General features: G+C 46.2%; 1 protein-coding gene and 1 pseudogene across 1 annotated transcript in view; both read left to right on the top strand.

Annotated features, from left to right (window-relative positions):
- TAFA1 (TAFA chemokine like family member 1) overlaps nucleotides 1-19,131 on the top strand; it is a 396,155-nt gene that overhangs the window by 151,178 nt on the left and 225,846 nt on the right. The window lies entirely within an intron of this gene.
- On the top strand, nucleotides 15,269-15,384 carry LOC136642266 (5S ribosomal RNA; annotated as a pseudogene).

Below are 19,131 nucleotides of genomic sequence, written 5' to 3'. Positions count from 1 at the left end.
GTTACTTTCCAGGGACATTCCAGCCAAAGTTAACCTTTTCTTCTCCTTCCTTCTGCTGCAGCCTGGTTCTGGTTCTGCTTGGCAAATGTTTGCAAGGCAGGTCTGTTTTTGAATCTCCAGGATGGGACCCTCCTTCCCAGACTACAATTCAGTGTACCGTTACTTAAGAATAACACCCACGGAAAGCAGTGGATCTACTTCTGAGTAAAAAGGGTTGCAAATATCTGATCTCTCTGCTGTGAATTGAATTGCACACTCTCAGTTATGTGTTATGGGTTGTATGCTGTATGTAGAGCTTCTGGCTTAACACACCAGACACCTTAAAGGTGTCTTTGATTCATGGTTCTCCTCATGTCCACCTTAAAGGTGGATTTGATTCATGGATCTCCTGCAGTGGTTCCCAACCTTTTTCACTTACTAACTCCAAATCACTAAAATGGGGAAATTACTTTGCACAAAGAGGGGAGGGATGGGGGAGACTGTAGTTGATCTCAAAGCTGAATCCTAATTCCAATATTCCAGCCATTTTTAACCACTATGCTATGGCAAATAGGTAGGCCACAAATGGTCCATTGGTGTGCCGTGGAATCTTGGGGGAGGGTCATTTATCAGTAGGGCTATTGGAGAATGCAAACTCTCTGCCGGCAGCATGGGCTGCCTTGTCATTGCCCAAAAATTGATGCTGTGTCATGACCATTTTAATGCCTTGTCAGTGTGCCATGTGATGAAAAAGGTTGAAAATCGCTGCAGTATTACAACCAGGTCTATCAATTCCAGAGAAAAATTGTTTAGTAAAATAATACAATTTGGTAAATGTATTGGACAAGACTTCTGGGTAGGATGACACTGGCAGCCGCATTGGCATTGCTATCAGGTTGTACAGACCTGTCATGGCACTCTCTGATGGAGTATTATGCGTTAGTATTGTAACTGGGTCAGCCAAGAGACTGGTCAGGTGGGCTCCAACATAGCTGACCATGAAACCTAGGCCTGCATGGCTCACACATTGTATCTTCAAAGGAGCTTAGGAAGCTTAGGCAGAACAACGGTTTCAGGGTTTGTGTGCATCGCATTCTTATCTTTGATTTCATAAATTCCTACAGGTCGCTTCCATGGTGTGTGCTTGTTTGTGATTCAAACACACAATCTGCAATTCAAAAATGCAGCCACTTGAAGGCTGCTTCACATGGTCAGCTAAGCTATTCATGTAAACTGGCTGCCTGTGAAGAGCTGGCTGTTTTTACTTTGCCGTCACAAAGTGTCTTTGTCTACAGTTCGCAAATCGTGCGCTGTACAATCCGACCTGTGTGGGAGGCTCCTCACACAAATGTGAGCTTGTGGGCTGAGAGTATACATAGTGAGTTATTTCATGGGTGCATGAACTGAAATCCAGTCGACAGGTGTAGGTGTTTTCAGCAATCTCAAAGGGCATTTGACTAGTTGTTTAATTAGCTGCCCTAGTTTGTTAATTTGACTTAGTGAGGGTTTTCTTCTTATGTTCATACTTTATTAGCTGGAATAATACCAGGTTGTAGCCTGGAGAAAGCATGGACTTTGCCTGTGTCTTGCCTGGCTGTTTTCATTTTTTGTGCAAGCTACCAATCCTCAGTGAAAGTTCTCAAATGTTCAGCAGTCAATACTGAAAAGTACTGTAAACTCTAATCAAATGTGACATATCAAATAGCAAAATTGTCAGATGTCTGGTTCAAATATTACATGGTGAATGCTGAGTGTATTCAGAAACTACAGGTGTGGTTTCTGGGGGAGAATTTGATACGGGCACAAAATTAGTTTCAACTCTCAAATAGCATGGCTTGGCCAATATTGTTCGTTACCTTGTAGGCATCTGGGAGTGGGTTGGAATGATATCCAAGAGGCTTGCATGCTATCAGAGTGAAATCAAATAATCAAGTTCAGGAAATAAAATGAGCATCAATCTGTCTTCTTGGCTAAGAATAAAAAAAATTTCACTATCGCTGTGTGTCTGGGACAGAATGAAGACAGTCTGATTCTAAAGCACCCCATTTATACAGTTGTAATTTTGAATCCTTTACATTTCTAGATCTTAAAAAATCTTTTTGACATCGCTACTTCTAAATGTATAAAAATATACAGTGTATGTTTAAACTGACTATAATTTTGAGAAATTGTACAGATGCTTGTGAATGCAGAGAGTTCTGGATTCAGTCCTTGGCCTCTTTAGGTAGGGTTGGGAAAGAAGACCCTGTGTGATGAAAATAGGACAGATATGGGAGGGGTGGGGCCCAGACTGGACACAGTGCTTCATGTCGAGCAATTGTCTTTTTTCTCTTGCACTTCCCCTTATTCCTTTCCACTGATCAGATTGGGGTTTAACTGGGAAAACAAATTCTTTCACTGGCACCAATGTGAGTCTAGACAGCAAGATAGGGAGAGGCCGTCATAGGCAAGCCTCTCCACCAGGTTAGCAAAGACCTCTCTGAATCTCAGGAGTTTTACTTGAAACAAAACAGTAGCAGAAGTTGAGCAGTCTTGGTCAGCATGGCAACCCACTCCCTCCCCAATGAACTGAGGTCTGGCATGTAATCCGTGGAAAATTGGAGCATATTAAACTATCTAGAACAGTGGTTCTCACATTTAGCACTGGGACCCACTTTTTAGAATGAGAATCTGTCAGGACCCACCAGAAGTGATGTCATGACTGGAAGTGACATCATCAAGCAGGAACGTTTTTAACAATTCTAGGCTGCACTCCTACCCACACTTACCCAGGAGTAAGTCCCATTGACTATCATTGTTAAAAGAATATACATAGTAGCTTGTTAAAAGGTCTGTAATGTTTCCCCAAATGCAGTCACATATGGTAGCATCAAGTCTAATATATTAAAAATAAAATATTGAAATGAATGGGGACCCACCTGAAACTGGCTCGCAACCCACCTAGGTTTGAGAAACACTGGTCTAGAAGAACCTTTTAAAAACACAGCAGGGAAAAATACACATGGTGCAAATGGCAACCAGAAGATGCAAAATAGGGAAGGGGTAGTTAACCAAGAAAAGCACCACGGTTAAAAAGAGAAAGCAAAACAAAACATTAAACATGAAGTAGATCTCTGGATCTTTTGAGCTACTCTTTCTTACTCATGCTTCTTGCACTTGCACTTGCCCAAGCCCCCTGCAGCCCCCCGGGGGTGCGGGGAGCCCTGTGTGACCTTCGGCAGGGCTCCCCAGGTCAGGGAAAGTGACAGCGGAGCGATCATGTCCTGCTCCGCTAATCTGGAAATGGTGTGCAATCGCCCCACTTCCCCTTTTGACCAGGCTGCAGGGACTGAGGTGCAGGGACTGGGCTGCAGGGACTGGGGTGCACCCTCCAGTCCCTACAGCAGCCGTCACTGGCTGTGGGGAGCCAGACACGAGCGCCTGCAGGGCTCCCTGGGTCAGGGAAAGTGAGAGTGGGGCGATCGTGCTCCACCTCCACAAAAAAGGAGCCCATGCAGCCAAGCGCCAAGCCCCTGCAGCCTCTTGTTGCAGGGGGTACCTCTGGGGTAGGTACCTCTACCTCTATAGGGGGTACATCTGCGGTAGGGGACGCTTGTTGCCCTACCCCAGGTAAATACACTGCAGCCCAAATGGGTCTCCTCAGAGCTACGCCAGCTGTTTTGGTGGCTCAGAGCCTAAGAGGCCTGTGTCGGGCTTTCTGAGCAGGGAGGGAGCATAGAATTTGGCAGCAGTGTATGGCACTGTCTCCACCACTCTTGCATGCCCAATCCTCCCTTTGACTTGCCTTTGTCACCCAGTTCTGCCCTCCCTCCACCTTCCCCCTCCCCCAACAAGCTGATCCACCAACCAGCAGAGAAACTTACTGCCGGTTGCTCCTGCAGTGGGTCATTCCTGCACAGAGGCCCAACGCTGACTTGGGTTGGCCTCAGTCATAAGGCAGTGCTGCCTTATGGCACTTTTTCAACACCATACACCAGTGGTATAAGTGTAGAGCCAGCACTGGGCTCACTAGGATTTGACCCTAAATAAATACACGCGCAACATGGCAACAAAATCTTGGCCAATGCAGATGGCCAAGGATGTGTTGATTGAGCAGAGACACTGTGCATGACATGAGTCTTTTACCTCTTCAGATATACCCACTTCACATCAGCCTGTGAGATGTAAGGCATGCGTGAATAGATATCTAAGGAGCACTTCTAGATTATTGGTCTTTGGATGGCACGCTTCTAGATGAGACCTCTTAAGATGAAAGTTCAGACTTCCTTTTGGCAGAGCCAAAGATTTGTACCAATTGGATTTGTTTGTTCAGGTGCCCCATTCTTGTGTAAGCCCCTCCAGAACAAGGCCACCCTCCCACAGAGTGTGAAAGGCAATTAGAGCTCCTATTCAATTACAGCCACAATGCATGCGACACCAGCCAAAGTGAAACTGGCCAGCTAAGCTGCCGTCTGTAATTGCCTGTAATTGCAATAAGTGCCTCTCTTGTATTGTCACTTCTCTTAAATCAGCGCCACACAGGGAGCTCTGCTGGAATGATTAACATTGTATTTCGGAAAATAGGCTTCACATCATGGACTATATTTCTTTATGTATATGCACAACACACAATGAACTCTTATTCCAATAGGCCTTCTGGGCAGTACTGGTATCGAAATGGAGTTTAAGTTCTGTAGAGAACTGCTGACATTTTTGCTTCATCATTTGGTCCAAATTGGGTTATAAGCTGACATAAAGGCCCATAGAATTCCAACTGCAAAATTATCATAAGAATATAGCCTTTTAAAGGGGGGGGGGGGAGTTGATGAAACTGAAATATTCAGGCATACATTTTAATTTGGCTACAGATTAGGGCTGTACTGAATGTCCACCCATTTTCATTTTGTACCTTTCCTCCAAACCCTTAATATTCTCTTAATGTTCAATTTTGCTTTAAGCCTTTTCACTGCTATTGTTTCTTCAGCACCATTTTCCTTCCTATTTTCTTTCCAAACTCGTTTTTCATGGATGATCCCAGCCAGTCAGGGATCATGTAGTAGATGGGAATGACATTATGGTGCTACACAGCCAATCAGACATGGCTAAGTGATGATGTAATGGCAAGTAAACAAAGCCACAAGAATGGGGGCAATATTCCTTCTTCATCTCCATGGGTGATTCAAGTCCTGTGGGTCACAGTTTCTCCTCACTCTGTGAGCACTGTGGCTCTTTTCCCCATGACCCTTAAAAAATACTTAAAAAGGGAGTACTTTTTAGATGTGACTTTAAAAGTTAATGAAAAGCCCCTTCTTTTGCCTCAAGGCCCAATCCTATCCAACTTCGGGCCTAGATGCCTTTAAAAGAGAATTGGACAAATTTCTGGAGGAAAAATCCGTCACAGGTTACAAGCCATGATATGTATGTGCAACCTCCTGATTTTAGAAATGGCTACGTCAGAATGCCAGATGCAAGGGAGGGCACCAGGATGCAGGTCTCTTCTCGTCTTGTGTGCTCCCTGGGGCGTTTGGTGGGCCGCTGTGAGATACAGGATGCTGGACTAGATGGGTCTATGGCCTGATCCAGTGGGGCTGTTCTTATGTTCTTAACTTTCCAGCATTGGTGCAGCTACAGTGCAGACTCAAAGTAAGGGAACAAATGTTCCCATACCTTAAGGAGGCCTCTGTGTCTGCCTTCCCACCACAGGATGCAGTGCGTGTCCCATGGTCACAGCTACACCGGCACTGGAAAATTGGATCGGATTGGGCCCTCAGTCCTATAGGTTTCTTGTTTAATTGATGCTTCAACTGAGAAGAGAAATCTCATGTTTTATCAAACAAGAACAATATACAAGGTTGCTTATTTCTGGTGTGTGTGTGTGCGTGTGCATGTGTGTGTGTGTGTGTGTGTGTGTGTGTGTGTGAGAGAGAGAGAGAGAGAGAGAGAGTCAGCCCTATTTATTTGTAATGTTAAAGACACTTTCCAGAGTATCACATTACAGTTTCTTTTAAACTGTGAAATGTGATACATACTACCAGAGGCAGCGAGGGATATATAAATGTTCTATCACGTTTTTTAGCTGATAGATTTATGGCAGTTCAATCAGTAGTACAGGACTCTCTGGTGTACGCTCTGAACCCACAGGTACAAGACAAATTTCAGGGAATGCAGCAGCTATTCCGGGCAACAATCACTTCTCACTGTTCCTTTATGACTAACAGTGTGCTTGCATTATCCCGATCACCCAATTACAGCGGGCCTGGCCTGGCCGGAACACATGAGCTCCTTCCCCTGAGGGGATTGGCGGAGGGCTGTGGCTGGGGGGAGCAGAGGTAATTTAAGGACACAGCCCCCCCTTGCTTCTTTGCTCATGGGTGGATACCCACCCACCCACCCATTACGCAGTCTGAGTTGTACTGGTCGCCATTTGGGGCTGGGTAGGAATTTTTTGCTGCCTGTCAAGATTGGACGGTGACAGGCAGTTTTTTTGCCTACCCCTGACTGCTGTGGGGTACTGGGCTGCGCCCCTATTATACAATCGGTCACTTTATGCTGAAAACACAGGTCATGGTTCAGGTCATGGTCATGTGAAAACACAGGTCATGGTTCAGGTCATGGTCATGTGAACACAGGTCATGGTTCAGGTCATGGTCATGTGAAAACACAGGTCATGGTTCAGGTCATGGTCATGTGAACACAGGTCATGGTTCAGGTCATGGTCATGTGAAAACACAGGTCATGGTTCAGGTCATGGTCATGTGAACACAGGTCATGGTTCAGGTCATGGTCATGTGAACACAGGTCATGGTTCAGGTCATGGTCATGTGAAAACACAGGTCATGGTTCAGGTCATGGTCATGTGAACACAGGTCATGGTTCAGGTCATGGTCATGTGAAAACACAGGTCATGGTTCAGGATGTGGACTCACCTCCCTGCATTACAGTCTCTGCGCATGAACTGGAGGTTGTCCATGACTTTGTGTACCTTGGCTCAACAATCTCCGACACTCTTTCTCTCCATACCGAGCTAAACAAGCGCATCGGTAAAGCAGCTACCACGTTTTCCAGACTCACAAAGAGAGTCTGGTCCAACAAGAAGCTGATGGAATATACCAAGTTCCAGGTCTACAGAGCTTGTGTCCTGAGTACACTTCTGTACTGCAGCAAGTCATGGACTCTTCGCTCACAACAGGAGAGGAAACTGAGCGCTTTCCACATGCGCTGCCTCCGACGCATCCTCGGCATCACCTGGCAGGACAAAGTTCCAAACAACACAGTCCTGGAATGTGCTGGAATTCCTAGCATGTATTCACTGCTGAAACACAGACGCCTGCATTGGCTCGGTCATGTTGTGAGAATGGATGATGGCCGGATCCCAAAGGATCTCCTCTATGGAGAACTCGTGCAAGGAAAGCACCCTACAGGTAGACCACAGCTGCGATACAAAGACATCTGCAAGAGGGATCTGAAGGCCTTAGGAGTGGACCTCAACAAGTGGGAAACCCTGGCCTCTGAGCGGCCCGCTTGGAGGCAGGCTGTGCAGCATGGCCTTTCCCAGTTTGAAGAGACACTTGGCCAACAGTCTGAGGCTAAGAGGCAAAGAAGGAAGGCCCATAGCCAGGGAGGCAGACCAGGGACAGACTGCACTTGCTCCCGGTGTGGAAGGGATTTTCATTCCCGGATTGGCCTTTTCAGCCACACTAGACGCTGTTCCAGAACCACCATTCAGAGCGCGATACCATAGTCTCTCGAGACTGAAGGTTGCCAACATTACTTACTTTATGCTGGCAGGTGGTGTGGTAGAGGCATGCTTGGGACTTTGGAGTGCACCTTCAGACAGCATAGGCAGGGCAGAACCCAACAGCAGTCCTCAGTGGCTCAGCGATATGAGGACATTGACTGGGGCCCTGGCCAGGACCGCGGGGGTCCTCCTCAGAGATTCAGCGGCTCAAGGCAGCACAGCCTGCAGTCCGGCTGCCTTCCCCTTATGGGACAGACCTGGATGAGCTGCGTCGCCCAAGAACGGGGCACAGCTTGGAGTTGGATGCACATCCTGCCTGGGGGACAGAGTTGGTTCTGGGGCCGCCCAATGGTCCCGCCTCCGCACTACACAGGGGTTTCGCGGCCCCTGCAACTGCAGGTCTGAGCCTCCTTTTTCCGTATTAAAATGCTAATAAAGCGGCCCTTTCTCCCATGTGTGTTGTCTCGAGTGTTCATTGGACGGTGCCCAGACAAAATCTAACTTTATTTGACAACGACTGCTCAGATTTATCTCCTGCAGAAATGTGCTAGCAGACAGCAGGAGAATACATTGTTATCAACAAAGGAAGCCAGTACTAACACCAGCAGCCCAATCCTATCTGGCATCTGCGCAAGGGATACAGGGCTACCAGTGCAGTGTCTCCTCCATCCTATGTGCTAACCCAGGGAAGAGGCCAGGCAAGAGGGTGGGGAGGGGAAATTCTTACCCAGGTGTTGGCTACTGCATGGTCTCCAATGGGACTCCTCAAATCTACACCAGCTCTGTTGCTACTATAGCCCTGAGGAGGCTGTTGGGGGTGTCCAGACTAAGATGGGGTTTGGATGACTGCTAGCTCAGCCTCATCCTGCCTCAATCCCAGCCCCATCCCTGCCCCTTCTCCCCTTCCACCAGAAGAACCCCACCAGCGGCTGGTCTGCACCGCATTGCTGGCAGCTCATGGTGGAGGGACTGCCATGATAGCTTTGCCCTTGTAGTGCCAGTATACCTCATGGTATGCTGGCATTTTTGAAGGATATGATTGGGCCATAAGCTGTTGAGGAATTTAGGGCGCAATCCTAACCCCTTATATGTCAGTGCTTTCCAGCATTGGCATAGCGGTGCCAATGGGACATGTGCTGCATCCTGCAATTGGGTGTCACTCACGGAAGCCTCCTCAAAGTAAGGGAATGTTTGTTCCCTGACCTCAGAGCTGCATTACCCTTATGTTGGTACTGGAAAATGGGTTAGGATTGCGCCCTTAGTGTAGTGCCAGTTCTTAGCAGAGTGCTAGCTCCAAGGACGGCCAAAGTATCCCAGAAAGAAGGCAACACAGACAAGGCAGATGTCCACCACCAGTCTGTATTTCCAAAATATTTACAGATAAGCAGTCCTTTCGCAGCAAAACAGCAAAAGTATTTACAGCCACAATTGCCCACTCTCTGACATAGACTCCTGCTCTCTTCTACTCCATATATCGACACCTCACAGGTATACCTGCCTTGCTTATATAGTGCTGTGCACCAATCACAGTGGTGATGACCTCATTGCATTACCTCATTGCATAACCTCATAGTCTTATGATTGATTGCATCATCTCCCGTGGTGCACTACCCTTCCATTCACTTGTATCACAGGTACCTTGTCACTATGACTCAGCACTTTTCATACATTTTGATTGGTTACATGGAGTCACATGGAGTCACAGAGAGATACATACACACATTTACATGAGCTTAAGTTTAGGCCCAGACATCAAGGCCTTGCCCTGCTCAGACTGCAAATTTCCTCAGGGGTGTTTGGCAAAATAGTCCTAACATAAGCAATTTCACAAACATAGCTACATTGGGATTGGGTGGGATAGCTCATTACACATTTACCATTGGAACAACTGGCCTTTCTCAAGCTAATAAAATCCCTTTTGCCTACCAATCCAGAATATGCGGTTGTTCATGCAATGTTTTTAATGAACACAGACTGATACTGATTAAAATATGTCACATAAATATATGTTCTATTTAGAAGCAAGAACAAAATGAACATTGACAACAGATTGCTCTAAACACTCCAATTCATGTTCAAGTGCTCAAAAACAATGACTAATCCAAGAATTTGAAGTATTTTCTGCTTTCAGTAGAAGAATATAGACGTGCCCCCGTATCCGAGGGGGTATCTGAAACCGCGGATACAGGCGAATGCCTCCCCCCCAACCTCCAGAGCTGAGGGGAGCTCTGATCACCTCATCTCCAGAGGGTCCTCTGAGCTCAACAGAGGCCGCAGACTTCCATCCTCAGCCTCTGCCGGGCTCAGACTGAGTCCTAGAGCTGAAAAAAGTCACATCCAGTTTCTCCGTGAAACCAGAAGTAACTTTTAAATACCTTATAAGGCATTAAAAATGTCATTTCTGGTTTCATAGAGAAACCAGAAGTGATGTTTTTCAGCTCTGCTGGGCTCAGAGGACGCCTTTGGAGAGCAGCGCATGTGGGGTGTGTGTGCGCAGGGGTCCTACGGATCTGATCCGTGCATAACTGAAACTGCATTTTGGGATTCATGGGTACAGGGACGCTTCAGTATTCTATCGTTCCATTATGCCTTATGTTTTGGACATCCACATTTATATGCAATTGGAATTAAATGCCAGCCATACTGGGAAGAAGAAATTGTGATCCAGTTAATTTTTGACTTCTTTTTTTTTGTGTGACTTGGTTGTTCCATTTATCCCATTCTCCAGGGAGTGGGTTTTATACCTCCTTGTGCCATTGCAGCCACAGAACTGTCCTCTCCCAAATAACCTTGAAAATGAATGGTTCTGGTTTTAGAATAGTTAGTGTTGTTCTCTGTCGTGAAAGGAAACTGTCATAATGAGTGAGCACAATGAGTAACAAACATTTGCGTTTTTATAATACGTTGTATTCTTGCAGACTTGCCCCAGAGAAATTGCTGGTGCAGTTCTCAGAAAACCCTCAAGTTCTTGCTAATTGACTGCAGCTGTGATTCTGTGGTTGGGAGGGATCAAGATGAGTGACCAACAGTAGCCATAGGGGAGGAGGTCCTTTTCCAGAAGCTTCAGCTGGTCCGAATTAGCTTAGAGCTAAGTTTAAGGTACAAAAAACCCTGCAGTTGGGAGGGGAGAGCTGTTCATTGCCATTCCGTCATGGATATCTTGTTCATAACAGTCGTGGTACGACAGGTAGAAGAGCTACCCCGTACTTGTGCTCAGAAGTTGGAAAGATCTAGGTGAGCATTAGGAATAAGTAGGCTTAGGAGCATAGCTTATTGTCTTAGCATGGTGTGTGTAATGTATTTATTCTCTGAAGTACCTGAATGACATTCAAAGTAACATGTAACCTTAATTTTGTTCTTTAAATAAGCCATTCTATGGGCTTGTGTCAGTGTCAGTACAAAGGAACTGGGTTCATCTAAGTTTGACCTAGGCCACTCTGTGTGGAACAAAACCAGACTCTTGAAGCTTGAGGGCACAATCCTAACCAGGTCTACTCAGAAGTAAGTCCTATTTTGTTCAATAGGGCTTACTCTCAGGAAAGTGTGGTTAGGATTGCAGCCTGAGTCCTTGGAGTTTGGGGAACTCAGTGGTTGCAAGAGGTGAAGAGTTAGCCCGTAGGACGTAAGAACATAAGAACAGCTCTGCTGGATCAGGCCATAGGCCCATCTAGCCCAGCTTCCTGTATTTCACAGTAGCCCCCCAAACGCCTCAGGGAGCATGCAAGACAACAAGAGACCCGTATTCTGGTGCCATCCCTTGCAGCTGGCATTCTGAGGTAACCCACTTCTAAAATCAGGAGGTTGCACATGCACATCATGGCTTGTAACCCATGATGAGCTTCAGCTCCCCCTTGGATTGAAGGACACCCCTCTTAAGGTGTGGTGGCACCTACCGGAAGGCAGTTTGCCCTGAGCACTCCCACCTATTTGGTCAGTCAGGTGAACATGCACAAGAACTTGTACTCTGTGTTTGGCTTATTTGCCTGGGAACTGTGCCCTGCTCTCTCATGGAGTGTTAAGGCCCTTGAGATGGTAAAATACCCAAGAACAAATTGGGAACATGCATTTTTGACTCACTGGGGGTGTTTGGCTAGCGAACCAGGAGTGTATAAGATTAGTCAGAGAGTTCCTGGATTGTGACAATTCATAATCAAGCACAATATTCATGGGCTTTTCTTACTTCTCCATGTTGCTTTCTTTTCTAAAGTAAAAAAAAAACAAAAAACCAACGAGTTTGTTGACCATTTTAACTAGGATAGTTTATGTTATTTCTGTGGTGTTTGATGCCTCGACGGGCATTTTTTTTCCCCTTAAGCAACCTCTACTGTATTTTACCACACTACTAATTTGTCCTCAACAGTACCTAATTTGCAAGCTTCTTGGCCAGATTCCCAGATTCTTGGCATGTATGTTTGTAAATTTGTTGTTTTCCAGTTTCCTGGGACCCTATGTAGGAAAATAAATAGGTTTAAACAAGGAAGGCAGCATTTTAACACCTGTTTGAATCAGGAAACCCAGTAGAATCTTCTCGCATGAAGGGACTTTCCTCAATATGCATTGGAGCTGCTGTAGTACCCAAATCAGAAGCAGAGGAAACAGAAGCCCTGGGAAGATGGCTTCCACTTGTGGACTTTGCCGTGACAGTTTGTGACCACCTCCCCCCATCCTAACACCAATCATTGCTCACCTGCTATCATTTTAGCAGTGTTTACTACTTAGCACTGGCTTCACTACTGTTCCATATGGGCTGTGGTTATTGTGATGCATTGACTTAGGATACCCAACACTGCAAAGCATTCCTAATAAAAGTGACCTATTCACCCTATGACAGAAGGATGGTTAACTCACCAGATAGACCAGGGGTGTCAAACTCATTTCATACTGCGTGTCCCTAAGCAGGAAGTGATATTATCACAGCCAGAAATAAGCACTTTTTTTTCTCACTTAGGAACTCATTAGCTGCAAAGACAGAAGAGAAAATATTCAAATCTTGATCATATTTTCAAGATATAGGAGAGCCCAATTTTCAAGCAGGCTGCCCTTTCGGCTCTGACACCTCAGTACAGCTCAGCAGCTGAGAGTAGCTGATGCGGGTGCTGAGAGAGCCCAAGGGCCAGATAAAGAACGTCTGTAGGCCACGTCCGTCCCCTGGGCCTTATGTTTGACATCCCTGAGATATGATCTACTGTACAAGGCAGCCGTGGGGGGCATGGATAGATTTCACACATAAAAGAACACTTTTTTAAGCACACAATGTCAAATATATGTGCAGAGCTGTGTCACAAAGTTTTACTGCCAATGGAGTGCTATCAATGCAAGGGCTGATTCTGTTCTAGTCTATGCATTGACAGTTCTTCCTTCACATTCTCAATACTGAGTGACTTCCTGTTCATACAGATGTTGACATGAGATGAGGAGAGAGTATGGGGGGCATCAGTGCTAAAGCCTGGTTGCTGGGAGGGGGCCCCTATGCCATCCCCACTCAGCACATGATAGCACATTGTGCACTGTCATTGTTACTAAAGGTTTAAGCCTGGTAGGTTCTTTCATGGGTAAGAACATAAGAAGAGCCCTGCTGGATCAGACCAAAGGGCCATCTAGTCCAGCTTCCTGAGTCTCACAGTGGCTCACCAGATGCCTCAGGAAGTGGGTGCACGTCCCCACTCCCCAGCCAGTTCCCACATCTGGCTGACACCTGAAACCACCCCGGGGGGGATGAGAGCTTACCGTTCTTGGTATGTCTCAGGATCACGTCATCTCCTGTTTCCACAATAGGCTGGCAGAGTGGAGGACTGCCTTGGAACAGCAGTGACATCCAGTCCAGCCACAGAAGGAGCCCATATTTGCTATAAACGACATAAAAGGTGCAGAATTGTACTGAAGTTTTTAGTCATCCAGTAGTTATTCTGACCTCATCTTCATAATACTAGTGTAAAGATCTGCAGTGCTATAAATACTTTTCCCACTGGAAAATGCCGTTATGCTCAAAAACAGGTCATTTATCAAACAAAAGACATTTGCTCAGGATACAGTAGAAGGAGTCTGAAATTGCCCTATTAAGACGGTCTTAACAACTCCCGTAATGAAACATTACTGCCGTTAAAGCTGTGAGCTTTCTATGATTCAAAGTAGATGGAGCAAGTAGCAACAAAAGGTAAAACAGCTTTCGAGAAGATAATTATAATTTAAATGAGGGCCTCCTTCACTCCACGATGAGTGGAGTTTTGGCAATACGGTTCTGCTTCCGTTAACATTCAATAAATACTTGCTCCATCTCACAAGCGACTCAACCAACAACAGTGTTATTCTGTTTCTTAGAATCTAACTCCTATTACGCGGAAGGAAGGCTTCATTGTCCTACGGATTTCTATGGAGGTTGTAACAGCATTGGCTATTACATATCTGATAAATAATCACTTATTTTTTCGCTCCCCCACCCTGCTTTCTGCATACAAGAACGACGCACACACGTTTTCTGTGCACAACAGGCTCGCTACCCCTGGATGCACAATATTTCATAAGACCATAAGCACATTGTGATCTGCAGCTTCAAAACTGCAGCATTTCTAGTTGAGTGAACCTCTTCTTACTGGAGGTCACATTTCAATTATTGCAGATGTGACCGGACTCCTTTCTTGAAGCTGATTACAGCAACAGGGCAAACCTCCATAGACTGCCATTTTGTGATCCGTATGTTCAACCCATGAGAACCAGAGACTCCATTAATAGAGTCTTATTGTAGAACTGTGCAACGGTATTGTCTGTGCAACCACATGATTCAGCATTTTAGATTGTCAATAAGTCATTGACAATATTTGGGAGGAAGGAATAAATGGGGAGCTTGCCCGAAACATCAGGTCTGAGGAAAGGAGACATCTTTTGTATAATTTTATGCCCTGTATGGGCATAGTATCAATGTGGGATGATGAAAGTGATACGAACAAGACAGAATAAGAAGAAATGAGTTTTATACTAAAGACACAGTGACTTAAACTGGAGCTCACGCTTTGCCTGGACTGATACTGGGCTCTCTCTGCCAGTCCCCTCTCCCAAGGGAAAAACCCCATAATGTTGGGGACTTTACCGGGAGGGGGTTCGTTTTCAGGGTATGCAGCATCCTCAGTCCTTATAGTCGACTTATAGGCGAGTGCCTGCGGGAATTTATGGGTGGGCAGTGTCCACTACTAAGTCACTTTCAGAGTGCTAGCTGAGGAGACTCCCTGCCTCTACTGGCTGTGGATGTGAGGCTATAGCTCAGGGCTAGAGTATCTGTTTTACATGCCAAAGGTTTCAGGAGTGACCCCCAGCAGTGAACCCCAGCATTGTGCGCAGAAGGCCAGTGCATCTACCCCCATGACTGACCTCCTTCCATGCAGTGGGTGGGGCAACACCCTGAGCAGTGGGTGTGGTAATGCACCATTGACCTACCCCAAAGGTATTTGGGCTACAGCATTTGATAGATTAGAGATATTTCAACACAGTTTCTTTCATTGCACTCTGCGTGAAATTACACATCGAAAGATATGTAACGTGATGGTATTATTTGAAAATAACAAGATTTTAAAAATTTTGGCCAGTAGTGTTACCCTGCAGATGCCTGATCTCGTCTGATCTCGGAAGCTAAGCAGGGTCAGGCCTGGTTAGTACTTGGATGGGAGACCGCCTGGGAATACCGGATGCTGTAGGCTTATACCATAGTCTTTCGAGACTGAAGGTTGCCAACCAGGCCAGAAGTGGTCCCATGCTCTCACCATGCTCATCATCCTGGGCGGCCTGCAGCCATTGCACCCTTCTTGCAACACCACTGATCCCCAGCATCTTCATGGTGGATGGGCCAAGAATCTTACTCAGTATAAGGCTCTTTCCATGTTCTTTTATCACTTCCCAGCACCAAAATTTCTTTCCCATCTCACTGGATATGCAACAACGGTCCGCAGCTTTGCCTAGTGAATCTATAAATGTTTATTTATTTATTACGGATACAGGACAAGGAAATGGGATGGACTTAGGGATAGGTCTACACGGGTTACACATCAGGATATGGCCTTGGGTTACAGCATGCATTCTTAGAAAATTTTCAAACCAACATGCCTAGTGAATCTACACGCTGACTGCCATTGTGACTGTAGCAAAAGGTTTCAGGCCTTCATCAAATACTGAAAGGAACTGAAAAGTCATGTCGACAGCAACAACCTAGATAAGAACCAAATTTAGCTGAACACATCTGATTACTGGAACAGTCTTTATTTGCTTGTTGGTTTTTATTCCAACTTTTGGCACCAAAGGAGTCCTCAAGGCAGCTTACCAGTTGCATATATAACAGTAAAATAAGCATAAACCCCATATCAATAAATCAAGCAGATAAAACCCAGTCGAACAGATGTACTAAACAGATCACAAGGGTAATAAAACTTTCAGGTGCTTTCTGAGAAAAGCCGAAACATGTCAGCCAGTAATCTAAAAACAAGAAGAGAAACTGCTTAGCGAGTGCCTAGTGAGGGATCTGGAGAGCAATATCAAAAAAGACTCTGCGTTTGAGGCTCACTCGTCTATAGCACCAAAAGAAGGTGTCCATCTCCACACAAAGACTGGCTTATATGGGAGTCCATATTGGGTTTATGAGGGTTGAATGAGAGTGGACAACTCTAGGGACTATATGAGTTAGAACAGACAAAAGAAAATATTTCTTTACTCAGCATGTAGTTGGTCTGTGAAACTCCTTGCCACAGGATGTGGTGATGGCGTCTGGCCTGGATGCCTTTAAAAGGGGATTGGACAAGTTTCTGGAGGAAAAATCCATTACGGGTTACAAGCCATGATGTGCGTGTGCAACCTCCTGATTTTAGAAATGGGCTTTGTCAAAAGGCCAGATGCAAGGGAGGGCACCAGAATGAGGTCTCTTGCTATCTGGTGTGCTCCCTGGGGCATTTGGTGGGCTGCTGTGAGATACAGGAAGCTGAACTAGATTGGCCTACGGCCTGATCCAGTGGGGCTGTTCTTATGTTCTTAAGTCACAAACCTGACAGTCTAAGGGCACAAGCCTAACCTAAGTCCCTTGTGCTGGCCCAGGAGTGTTGCAAAAGTGCCTTAAAGAACTTTTGCACCACTCCGGAGGCAGTACTCAAGTTTGAAGTGATAACTAACAGTCAGTGGTGTTGTACATGTGTCCCTTGGATTGTTTGAGCTACGCATCTCAGGAATCTTTGCAAATATCTCATCATTGTTAAGAAAACTAAGGGCGCAATCCTACCCTGCACTGGAGCAGGCAGGCCAAGAGGCTTGCACTATATTCAGCGCAGGATAGGGGCCCAAAGCAGCTCAGCCAGAGGCAAGGGGAAACTTTTCCCCTTTCCTCCGGGTAAGGCACCTTTGCCCCTATGGGTCTCCTCAGACTTGTGCCACCTCCTGAGGTGGCACAAGTTCAGGGAGAGCGGAGCAGCTTCAAGCCGCTCTGAACCCCTCGGGATCGGGGGTTGGGATCCCTGATAAGTGCTGGATCCCAGCCCCACCTCCCGCTCCCCACCTGCCCGCCCTCCCCCTGCCCTGGAACACCTCCCTCCCACTTCCTCCCTGCCCACCCCAGAGCCTTGCATCAGCTCACCACAGAAGCCACCATGGAGGCTAGATTCAGCCTCCATGTGCCGGTGCACCTCTGTATGCCGATGCGGCTTACGCTCAAGGAGGCACAAACATGCTTTACGGCACGTTTGCAACCCTCCTGGGCCGGCACAAGGGACTTATGTCAGCCCAAGTGAAGGGCAGGATTGCTCCCGAAGTCAGGCTCAATACTTGCTGTTTCTCCCCCTCTATTTTTCCTCAAAATGGAAAGCACTTCTTGGTTCTTTGGCCATGTTCCTAGGCCAATAGGGTGATAGTCTTATTATAACTAATAAGAGATTAGGTTTTTCCCAGTGTCAGTGCCACAACTCACTGCACCACCTGGCCTATAAGTATAATCTCCGGAGCTTCCTTTTGAATCACAGATGAACACAATATATCATATATAGGATGTTTACTAAAAATAAGATGCCATCCATCATGATCCTAACTGTATCAACTCTTTCCGATCACATTTCTCAGCTTGTACCATCTGGTGGGATGTTATTTTAGAAACCATTTTCAGGCATACCTGCACTAATTCAGTTTAAGAAATGTAATGGCACGGTGCATTAATAGCACATTAGTGCCATGTCACATTAAACTTGTTTCAGGCTCCAGAAATAGCTTATTACTGATATGATAAAATATTATGCATACCCAAAAAATCCATTCATTTCTGAAACGCTCTTAATATGCACTATGCAATTACTGCATTAACCACTAAAGCGTTCAGTACAGCTAATAAAAAATCTGACATGGCACATTGCAATCAATTGATGAATAAAGCTAATATTTTAAGAGAAATGAGTTCCGCTCTCAAGGCAGGTGCTGTGCAAAGACAAGTGGTACAGGTGAGTGAAATATTTAATTAATTACCCACATTGACTTGGTGGTCTTCTGGGTCAACGGTATCTGTAGAAAGCAACCTATCACAGTTATGGACCTGCCCCCTGTGGTGTCCTGGGGCTCAGGTTCGCTATGCCGCCCCCTTCTGCATCACACCCCCCTGCCCAGATACTTATCCAGTGTAACGGAGGCTCACGCAGCATTCATGGCCTCTCGGAAAGCCTTCTGAGGCTTTCAACGCGGTCTTCAGTAGTACTTCCAGGAAACCGGAAGTACCGCTTAAGGCCACGTCAGAAGCCTTAGAAGGCTTTCCAAGCGACCATGAATGCTGAGTGAGGCTCTGTTACGCTGGGTAAGTATCCGGGCGGGGGTGGTGGTGTGATGCAGGGGAGTGGCATAGCAGACCTGAGCCCCAGGACGCCAGAGGAGGTAGGACCGTAACTGCAACAAGTTGCTTTCCACAGATAATGTTGAAGGCTTTCTGAGCAGTCCTGAATGCCTCACGGATCTTCGTCTGCCCCCAGAATGGCTCCAGAGGGCAGGCAGAGGGAGCTCAGTGGGCAGAGGCGGTGACCACGTATTTATTTTATTTATTATTTTCACATTTTTATACCATGAGGCTGAGAGAAAGTGACTGGCCCAAGGTCACCCAGGAAGCTTTGTGGCTGAGGGGGGATTTGAACCTGGATCTTCCAGGTCTAAGTCCACCTCCCAAACCACTACACCACCCTGGCTCTCCCAAGTGGTGCTGGTCCTGCAAAAGGCCCACAGCTGCAGCGCCTGGGGCATTTGACTCCCCCTCCAGACCCACTACTCACCTGTCAGGCATGTGGTTTCAAGCCTTTTGCCAGATTTGGCCCTAGAAATAGAGAAGATACAGAAGAACATTGGTGCAAACAGCTCAGTATTAGGGAGTAGAAATGAAGGATGATGTATTGTTGATTCACAAAAGACAGGCAGAAGTTCAGCAAGCAGGTCAGCCAGTAATT

Source organism: Tiliqua scincoides, chromosome 2, assembly GCF_035046505.1.
Source record: "Tiliqua scincoides isolate rTilSci1 chromosome 2, rTilSci1.hap2, whole genome shotgun sequence".
NCBI lineage: Eukaryota > Metazoa > Chordata > Lepidosauria > Squamata > Scincidae > Tiliqua > Tiliqua scincoides.
Note: the sequence above shows the minus strand (reverse complement) of the source record. Positions and strands in the feature narration are given on the sequence as shown.